Genomic DNA, 11,750 nt, shown 5'->3' with positions numbered 1-11,750 from the left:
TATACATATTTATTGCGATAAAAGTGATAAAACTTTCAATACATCCAAGAAAGGATTTTCTTAAATTCATCATTAAGAAAAGGTGCCAGTAGTGCAAGAACAACTGAACTTTTCACAATAAACATCATCTACGATAGCATATGAAATTTTTCTAAAATAAATACAATTATTGATATACCGATTCCAATCAACCAGAACACAAATATTCCTCCAAGATGTCTCATTGATAGAGGTCTGTTTTTTTGAGATACGTGTTTTTCACTAGAATATACCCGTTGGTATTTCAATATCACTCCGTTTTCTGAATTTCTTCTGATTATCTCACTCATTATCGGCACTAATAGTGAACTTTTCCTGAAAAAAAACGTACTGAAGCCTGTAGTGATTGGTTCGCGCATGATTCTATATTCAATATCAGAACCTTTGACGTTGACATTTTCCAAAACTTCATGTGTTAATGACCTGGGCATAACAAGAGCTTGTCCATAAATCTGGTTTTTCAATAGAGAAGTATAGTTTCTTCTAGGTATTTTAACTAGTTGTTTATTTAAGGAGGGTGAAAATTTTTCAACGATGTTTTTCATTTCTGGCAGAGCATAAAGTGTCAGATTAGATTCGATGAGAGCCTTCACAGTATCTATTTGATCATTATGTTTATCCAAAAAAATAGATGAAATCAAGGCCGAATTGACAGCAGCTATAATAACAATGCTGTTCATTTGACATAATCCCAGAAGAATTTTTTCCAACCAACTGAAATGAGGGTAAATTTGAACAGATTTTCCAAGCAGTATGTTGGTAACATCCAGCACTGTTGCAAATATGGATTGATTATGAGATTTCTTTTTTTTTCCAACGACCACTAAAAATAAAACCATAATAAACACCGAAATTAGTATGAAAAACCAAACAGATTTCGAGAAAGCCATAAAAATGTACTTATGCCTCGCTATGAGACCTGATTCGGGTACCATAATCATCAAATCTTCACTACATAAGGGATCAGCAAAATCAAGATCTTCTGGAATGCTGGTTCTGAAGTAGCTCATTGGACATAAGTCAGTTTCACCTTTCATAATAGAATTTTTTGCATTATCTAAGTCATAGGGTGCTGTTTCAATGTATTCAGAAGACCCATTTAAATCTTTAAGGATAGTTTTCCAGAAATCATCCCCGCGAAAATGCCATTGTCCTGCATCGTCCTTGAACGTCCTTGGAGGATTCTGGAAAACGGCCATTCTGAACTTTGAGCCGGATATAAGTCTTAAAAAGTGTAAAGAATTTGATTTGATTTGTTGGTTATATTCAAAATCCCTGAAAGTTTTTTTAAATGCGTTATAATACAGAGCTTCTATTCCATTGTAATAAAATATAATCAAACACCTGAAGATTCGATGCTTCCTCAAAATTTCTTCAACTACTTTTAGAAATTCTAAATCTTCCATATGATTTTTCAGAAAGAAAACTGTTGATAGAGAAGGTTTATAAAACCCTGTACTTAAAAGAAATGATAGTTTTTCAGTGATATCTTCAGGAGAATCTAAAAAAATTATTACGTGATTCGGAATTTGATTACTCAGTTGAATATTTGAATTTGTATTCAAATTCATATGTGGACAAACATTTCCTGTGAGAAAATTTTTTTCGTCTATATCAATGAATGCACAAAACAGGAATCCTGGTTTCCTATGTACAAATTTTTTCAATATATCCTTCAATTGAGGATTTTCTTCTAACTCCCAATTCGAAATTTCTTCGATTGAACTCATTATAATCGTTGCAACTAATACCACAAACAGCATTCTTAGATTCATCGCGTTCAAGTCTTTCACAAGTGTTTTGTAAGATATATTGGACGATGTTTTATATCGAAATATATCAATCAACTAATGAAACTATAAATTGAATTGAATGCAAATAAAAGTCGGATCGGAATATTAAAAATTATGTCTTCTTTAGATCTTTCAACATACGTGACTGACATATTATTATAAGTTCAAGTTTTTTTGTATTTTTTCGAATTAACACAGCAAATGCTATGCAGTTCAGGATTTCGCATTCGTTCACTTCGATTATATTATTTCCTTATATTATACATAATAAATGAAGAAGTTTCCACAGATGAAATTTCGTGAAGAAAAGAATTGAACACCATTGATAAAACAGCGGAAAACAATCGCTGACTAGAGGAATTTGGTACAATACCAAAAACTGAAATTCAGCTAAAAATTATGAATTTTAGTGAACTAGGTGTTCAAATTGTTCACCGCGAACGCCTTGGCAATATCCTTACCTCAAATTAAAATTTCTTCCAACAATATTCTACACCTCAGAAGTGATCAACCTAATCGCAAGCGTTATTCGATCTTTTAACTATTAAAAAAACAGTTGATTTTATTTTAATTTTTGCAACAAAAATGAAAATTATAACATTTCTAAGTAGAGAATGAAGATACCTTTCGCATGATGAAATTTAGAGTGTTGTATCTGTCTTTCGAAGAGGGTTGATGGTAGGGTTCACATTTTTATGGAGACGAATGATTAAAAAATTGAAATTTGACATGTTTCGGGATTTTCCATTAATATGTACAGTAACTAAGATAATTAATTCATTCCTTTTGGCTTTTCCACACTGGTATACCAGCGCTGAAGAGCACACCTAGCAATATTACAAGTTTAGAGTATTTCGATGAGTTGGCTCTGCTAAAGCCATCATGTGTGTAGTACAGGGACCCTTATTGTCATCAGGACCAACGGACATCCTATTTATTCATTAATGAGTGGTTTCCTGAGAACAAATACACCTAAATAACGCATCGTAACTTCATATAATGCCAAACGAAGAGAATACTCGGAATGTACCTTCTACATTCGATTGTATAATTTTGATTGTTCAATAGATTTAGATTCATAAAAACCATAGGAAAATCTAGCAGAATATGAATTTTTTTCATTGATTTCTGGTGTTGAATGTGAGATAGGTAATGAAGCATAATGTAAAATTTTGCTAATTTTTTGCGGTTTTGAATTTGAGTTTTGGTTCTAACCCTCGGTTATGAAAAAAGATAGAGAGATGATACGCGATTCTCAAATGGCCTCAACATGGCACACCCAGTATATTATCGCATCATTTGATAGCTTTTTTGACAATAATTTTGGCAATATGCCTTACCTTGGGTAAACACTCCACGGTTCATTAGTTAAAAAATTGTCCCGGATGAAGAGTCTAATTTATTTGAATTTTTCGGCAGGAAAAGCTTTTTTCGGAAAAATATTTTTTTTTTCGATTCTGCGAATACGTAGTATTATAATAAGACTGTTTGCGATTTGAACCAAAAATGTACAGGGTGTTTATAAGAAGGTCATAAACTTGGACGATTCAAATTCGTCAAAACTCAAGATTTTCAAGTTAGAACCTATATTTTTTATTATTTCAGTCAATTCTACTTACAAAAATAATGGGGGTTACTAGAGCAAATCTTATACCTAAAATGAATACTTTTATCAAGGAAGAACCTTGGAGAAGTCTGTGACTTCCGGAAAACGCAGAAAGAAAATAAAATTTCGATGTTTGGATAACTAAATTTTACATTTCATGAATTTTAATTAATTTTTCGTTGAGATTGCTGAGAAATACATAAATACATACAATTTTCAATCATCAAAATTCTTGAAATGTCAAATTTAGCTTGGGAAACATCGGATTTTAGTTTCTTTCTGTGTTTTCCGGAGTCAAACTACTTCACATAGTTATAAATTGTGGTTTTTCCTCATTTGAATTCCTTCCTCGATAACTCTCAAAGTATTCATTTTAGGAATAGGGTTTGCTGAAGTAACCCCCACTATTTTTGTACAAAAAATCGGCTGAAATAATAAAAAACATAGGTTCTAATTGGAAAATCTTGAGTTTTGATGAATTTGAGTTATAAACTCCCTGAACATTTTCGATCCAACGATGCAAAAAGATACTGGGTGTGCCATTTGAAATGAGGAAGAAGTAATCTGTTTCCGGAATAACCGGAAGTTGAAGAGATCTGAAAATATTTTAGGCAGAAAGATCATTATCTTATTCAAAAACTCCAAATTTCAAGGAAGGTTGAAGTACAGAAAATCTTCCTCTTGGACGAAGAAAATTGTGCACAGCAGCACAGCACTTTCACTAATTTCAGCGAAATTACAATAGTAAAGCAAAAACGAAAACAAAAGCAGAAAAAATAAGCGGCGGTACATATATACTTTAGCGATTGTCTTTTATGACTGACGAATTGTCTTTTTTATGGGGGGAGATAACGAACTAGATTCCTGATACCATATAATTTAACGCGTATTATGAAAATCTAGGTTTGTTTCTCCAACACTCTTGTTCGAAAAACTATTAAAAATTTATCCTGTGCTTTTTTGAATTTGATATTTCTCACCCTCTACGCCTTGCACCCCTCTCTACTTAATTTTTTTTAATGGGAATATATGGATTGTGATAAATCAACTGAAAGGTAAATTAATTAACCTATTCAGCAATGTGTCTAAAAGTAGAATTGGTTGTGGTTGTAACTGCAATCAGAGCATTATTTTTTAATTATCAAGGGAAATCCATGAATCCATGGAATATGGTCTGAAGATTCATTTCATTGTGAGGTCATATTGTACTTGATTTTCACAGGATTTTAGGAAAGTGGGTTAGTCAAAACTAAATTCAATAATGCCAACGTTTCGCGGATATATTTTCACTTCTTCAGGGCTACAAGAGAGAAATTTACGAATATTAAATAATGTACAATCATTTCTTCAGTTAACATTAAACTATCAATTTCTTAAACTGCTTCGAAACAAATTCTAAACACACATATACAATTAAAGATGATAAAAATATATTGATCTAAATAGATACATATTAAAATTCATAGATTCGATTTTTTTTCATTTCTCTTATTATGGAATTGACTAAAACACTACCAATCAACTCGTAAAACCTTACCAAAGTTGAAACTTATGTTTTCCACATAAAACATCTTAACATGAGCTTGTTGAGCAAATTGAAACAGAAATAAACATCAATTAGGAGAATTTTGTTGTGATCTTCCATGAAATCGATCATACTCTACTCTCTTGAGTGATAAAATTATTGTAAATAGCAGCGCTGTTGGTAGACAGTTACGTCAGAATGTAAAAAATGAAGATGGGGAAAAAAGAGTATATATAAAATTTCCATTCATCTCTGGACTCACTAATAAAATTAATATACTCATAAATTCGGTTTATAACAATGTGAAATTGGTTTCTTACAACATTTCAACTTGCAGTAGATTGTTTTCTAGATTGAAGGATGTCGATTCCATAATGGATCGCAGTGAATTTATCTACAAGATTCCGTGCGACAATTGTTCAAAATGTTATATAAGTCAAACAAAACAACTTTTAAGAAACAGAGTAAGACAGCTTAAATATGATTGTCACGAAAAATTCGAGTCCAAGGATGCCAAAACAGCCCTTGCAACTCACTATTTTAATGAAAAACATCAATTTAATTTTCAAGCTGTCACTGTTTTGGATGTAAAAGGTAATTATGTAAAGCGAAACCTTAGTGAAATGATATACATTAAACTGAATGAAACTGTTAATTGCCGAACGGACACACAAAATTTGAGCTTAATATACAACAACATTTTGAATCTTTTCAAAAACAGATATTTATCACCGTGAATCAGTATTCCTACATTCTAACAACATATTGCAGACTCGACCTGTAGTTGAACAGGTTTAAGAATAAAGTAAACACATCAGTTTGACACTCTCATTGATGATGACATTTCGTATTGTAGAGGATGATCGATTTCATGGAAGATCACAACAAAATTCTCCTAATTGATGTTTATTTCTGTTTCAATTTGCTCAACAAGCTCATGTTGAGATCTTTTATGTGGAAAACATAAGTTTCAACTTTGATAAGGTTTTGCGAGTTGATTGGTAGTGTTTTAGTCAATTCCATAATAAGATAAATAAAAAAAAATCGAATCTACGAATTTTAGTATGTATTTAGATCAATATATTTTTATCATCTTTTATTGTATATGTGTTTAGAAATTGTTTCGTAGCAGTTTAAGAAATTGATAATTTAATGTTAACTGAAGAAATGATTGTACATTATTCAATCTTCGTAAATTTCTCTCTTGTAGCCCCGAAGAAGTGGAAATATATCCGCGAAACGTTGGCATTAGTTGGATTTAGTTTTGGATAACCCACTTTTCTAAAATCCTGTGAAAATCACGGTCGGTCGGTTTTGAGTGGTGTTCCTCAGGGATCCGTACTTGGCCCACTGTTGTTTCTGGTGTACACTGCTGACATCCCTTGCCTTCTGAGGTCGCCGAGTTCTTTCTTCGCTGATGACGCCAAAATATATGCTGACCCCTGCACTGGTTTTCTACAACTTCAACGTGATCTGGACGAGTTGCGGAGCTGGTGTCGAACCTGGTTGCTCCCTTTGAATATTTCGAAGTGTGTCGTGTTGCATATCGGCAGGTCAAACCCAAAACTCCAGTATAGAATTGATGACATCCCCCTATCCAGTGTTGATTTGGGAGTGATTGGACGAGTGATTTGACCTGGTCCAGTCATATAGCTTCGGTGTGCAGACGGGCTAATTCATCAATGTACCTTCTGCGTAAATCTTTCTCCCGTTTGTCATTCTCCACGGCGGTCAAACTATACACCATCTACATCAGACCAATTTTGGAGTTCGCGGGTCCAGTGTGGAGTGCCGGGATAGTGCGCGATCGTCATTTGCTGGAGTCCGTTCAGCGATCTGCCACACGTATGTCGTTCGGCCGGGTAAGGCCTTCGTACGAGCAGCGACTGGTTATCGCAAACCTCGACACTTTCGAACGGCGCAAGCTTCGTGGCGACCTCATTATGACTTTCCGCATCCTTAACAATTTCATCAACGCTGATTTATACTCCATTTTCTCACTGAACTGTGATACTCGGTTGCGCGGTCACAACCTGAAGCTGAAGAAGGAACGATTCAATTCCACTGCAGGGAGAAATTTCCTCCCCAATAGGGTTTTTGAGTACTGGAATTCCGTTCCGCCTAGTGTTGTGAATGCTCCATCTATAAACAGTTCTAAAAATCGATATGACGATATTTAGTTTTTTTTTTTACACGCTGGAATATCTTTGCTTTCATCATTGTTCTTTATTTTTCTTGTTTTTCTTTTCCTACATATTTTGGTTGTTTCTATATGTCTGTTAAACACTGCTATGTACTTCTCTTGTGCCCAACTGCTTGTATGACTGTACACGCAAAAAAATCTATTCTCAAATTGAGTGAATAATATTTGGTTGAAGTATATGATAGATTCATATATAAGCAAGACTATAATAAATTTGGGTCAAGTATACTTTATTCTCCAAATTTAAATATACCAAGTATCCCAAATAAGTATATGATATTCTTGAATTTAATAAAGTCGGTATTATTGGTCCAAAGAAAATTCTTATATTTGCTGTGAGTAAATGACTATACTTGAAATGAGTGGTTGATAAATTTCGTTTGAATATAAAATATTTTCAAGACAAGATATTGAATTCCTCAATTTCAATCATTTCTTCGTTTGAAGGTAGTGAATCATATACTCAATTTCAATTCAATTCAATTCAATTTATTCATCAATAGGTATAAATATATACATCATACAAAAACTTCACTTGCAGAAATATACAGCCTAAGCAAGCTTGTATGCTGTCATTATCTGCTTCTACAACTGATGAACATTCTCCCCAGTTAAACAAAAAATCAATACATTTGTTGAAAGAGAAACAACAAAAAGATAGATTACTAATTGAAAGGCATAACAAGCCAAAGAAATGAAAAAAAAAAAAAAAAAACAGAAAACAAAAAATCATGCCGATAGGATGGCCTCGAATCTATCAGAATTAAGAACTACATAATTTCGGAGATGATATCTGAAAAGTTTACTTTTTACATTGGTTGTTGATTTAAGTTCTTGGGAGAGGAGGTTATAAAATTTTGGGCCATAATATGACAGGCTCTCCTGCAAGTGTTTTTTATGGAACCTTGGTACAAACAGATCTCCACGCAGAATCTGTCTGGTTTGAAACTCGTGCTTAATAAAATTTTTCCTCTGTCTCATCTGATTCAATATAACTTCATAAATGTACAGTTGTTTTATACTTAATTGACCAGACTCTACATAAAGCCTCTCAGTAGCAAACCTTCTACCCACCTTAAGGATTATTTTAAGTATAGCCTTATTAACAACTTCAAGGCATCCCATGTTATACCTATTCGCCCCACCCCATATTACAATTCCATATCTAAGGACAGAAAGTACAAGAGCCTCGTAAACACGAAAACATTCTTTCGTGGAGAGAACATTCCTGATGTTGAAAAAGATGTAGAATAGTCTCTTGAGACGCTTCACAAGACAGGCTGCATGTTCACTCCATCTTAGATGTTGGTCAACGAGGACACCAAGATACTTAATTGACTCAGTTTTTTCAATTGCTGGACACTGACATCCCAACAGGTTACAATGATCCCCATGTAAACGTACAAACTGAAAGCGTGGCTGATCAGATGCTCTGAGTGAAAACGCAATAAATTTAGTTTTTTCGGTATTCAAACTCAATAGACAATGTGACAGTTGTTTATAAATAATTTTCAAACCCTTTACCGCAGTCTGATAAGCCTCGTCCCAAGTGTTTCCTTCGAAGGTTATAACAGAATCGTCAGCATAAGCTATTACATTAAGGTCTGAAGCAAGAAGTAACCAATTAATAAAAATCAAAAATAGGGTTGGGCCAAGAACAGTTCCTTGTGGTATACCAATATCAACAGGCAGTGGACGACTCAACACATTTCCAATCTTGACACTCTGAAACCGATCGCTCAAATAACTCCCGATTAACCTCAATGCAACACCCCTAACACCGGCACCCTCTAATCTACTAAGAAGCAAAGCATGATCCACCGTATCAAACGCCTTGGTCAAATCTAAAAACACGGCAAGGACTTTTCTATTATGATCGATATTATGAATGACCCTCTCAACGAGTTCCTGAATCGCATCAGTGGTTGAAATGTTTTCCCTGAAACCAAACTGTTTGTTACTCAGTATTTGTCTCTTTTCAAGAAACGATGTCAATCTTTTTTTGAGGCATTTTTCAAAAATCTTCGCAAAATTATTAATAACCGAGATTGGGCGATAATTTGTCATACGGGATCTATCGCCAGATTTGAAAACACAACTTACATATGACTGTTTCCATTCAGTTGGCACTATACCGGTCGAAAAACATAAGTTAACTATATGCACGAGGGGCTTCAGAACGAACAAATGAATATGCTTAATGAGGGATGAAGTGATTCCATCTGGTCCGGGGCTGGCACCATTCTTTAATGAGGAGATAGTGTTTACAATCTCATTCTCATCAACAGGCTCCAAGTATATGGACGAGGAATTCGATGGAACCTTCAGAAAATCAGAATCTGAATATCTGGTTATACCCCGAGCTAATCGCTTACCGATATCAATAAAAAACTCGTTGAAAATATTTGCTTTCTCTTCCAAGTTCCTGACAGTACATCCATCCTCATCAACTATTACCTGAGGAATATCTTGTTTAATCTTACATGTATTATTCATCTCATTTAAAGTTTTCCAGTATTTCCTAGTATCATTACCGGCTAGTTTAAATTGTTTCACATAATACGATTCTTTAGTCTCCCTTATCAAATTATTCAACAAATTTCTATATTCACAAAATTTTTTTTTATTTTCAGGGTTAAAATTCTTTTTAAGCCACAGCTTCATCTTATCGCGCCGTTTAATAGACGTTACAAGCCCGACGGTTATCCAGGGCTGATTTTTCTTAAATTTACCACTTTTATTATTCACGATATAGGATGAACTCTCTATATATTTTATCAAAGATTTCAAAAAGATAGTGCATGCCATCTGAGGATCTGAACCATCAAGGACCTGCCCCCAGCTTTCATTCATTAGTTGAGAGATTAGTTTATCTTCATCAATGAAGGTTCTCTTTGTCGGGTAATTAAGTACATTAGGTTTTTGATTGGAAGCTGATTTTACCGACAAAAAAACCGCCCAGTGATCAGTGATCGAAGTTTTCACTATACCAGGACATAATAACAAAGTTTTACGAGGTTTATTCCTGAGTTTTACATAAATATGATCAATCACCGAGGCAGAAGTATTAGCAACCCGAGTACCTGAATTAATCTGAGAAATAAAGCCATTTTGTCCCATACACGTTTGGTATATCAAACTATCCTTAGTGACTGGATCACCAATATTAATATTAACGTCACCCACAAAAATTTCCACATCCGCAAAACTAATGCCCATCAGATACTTATCCAATTCTTCAATGTAAAGTTTCATATTCGTAGAAGGAGGTCGGTAAGAAGCAGTCAAACCATAATTTGCTCCATTCAACTCAAAGGTTAAATGTAGCACATTAGTTTCCGAGAAATTAACAACCTGAACACACACATCCATAGTCAATTTCACATACACCAATAAGCCATCATTTTTATTGTATTTTGAACCATTATAATATACATTGAAACCAGGAATGCCATAATCTGACTCCACACACAAATCCCAACACTCAGACAAAACAATCACATCCAAATTATCAAACTCTAAGGCATTTAAGTATAACATTAAATCATCATAATTTTTTCGTATACTACGTATATTAAAATGTACCATATTCATGTGTCTATCGAATTCAATCTCCTTTCTAGCATCATCAACACTAAAATATTTGTTCTCTATGTCATCCAATTCCGATTCGAAGCAATCCATTATAAAACTACAATAGCAAAAGAATAGTATATATATAGTAAAAAAAAAAAAAAAATATAAATAGATAATATGAGTAAAAACAGAACCAATGAAAATATGAAATGTTAACAAATAGATATAAAGATAAAATACACACAAACAAAAAATCGATCAAATACACACAGACAAAAAACTCAGCTTTAGGTAATTCAGAATGAATACCCACAAATACGAACAGAAATAGAATATATCATATAAACACCAAACAAAAAAGAAACAGGAGAAAAACAGCAATTCAGTGTTAAAAAAATTTTTCCCCTTTTTTTTCCTCCCCTTAATTTAAATTTTTTAGTGTTCTTGGTTTGAAGTCGACCTCGTCTTGGCAGGTCTAGTAGCGACTGGTTTAATTGGTCTCTGGGTCTTCTTCACTGCTCCTGTCGAAAAAGGTGTGGGTTCCCTTGATCTAACCGCGGGAGGTTCAAATTGTTCCTGGTTCAGGTTGTAATTCAACTTTTGGATTGGGGTGGTTGGTCCGATCTGTTCCTGTTGACCACTCTCCAACTGTAATAATTGAGGAACTGATAATTCAGTACCGTCGATAACAAGTTTATTCCCCTTGATGAAACAAATCTTCTTGTTCTCCTTCCCAACCAGCAGATGTCTCCTCAATATCTTCTTTTCTTCAAGTTGAGCGGCAGTGAGATCGTTCTCAATATATACACCCGATCCTTTCAAGATTTTTACTCTACGGAAAATTTCCGTTTTCTCAAGACGAGATATAAATTCAACTTTTACTGGACAATTCCTTGACTTCCCCAAGCACGAAATATTATTTATATGTGATTTCTCAACATTTACATTCAACAAAACATTTAGTTTTTCAACAACAAAATCAGTTGTGATTTGCTTAGGTTCTACGTC

The sequence above is a fragment of the Harmonia axyridis genome, chromosome 7, assembly GCF_914767665.1.
Source record: "Harmonia axyridis chromosome 7, icHarAxyr1.1, whole genome shotgun sequence".
NCBI lineage: Eukaryota > Metazoa > Arthropoda > Insecta > Coleoptera > Coccinellidae > Harmonia > Harmonia axyridis.
Note: the sequence above shows the minus strand (reverse complement) of the source record.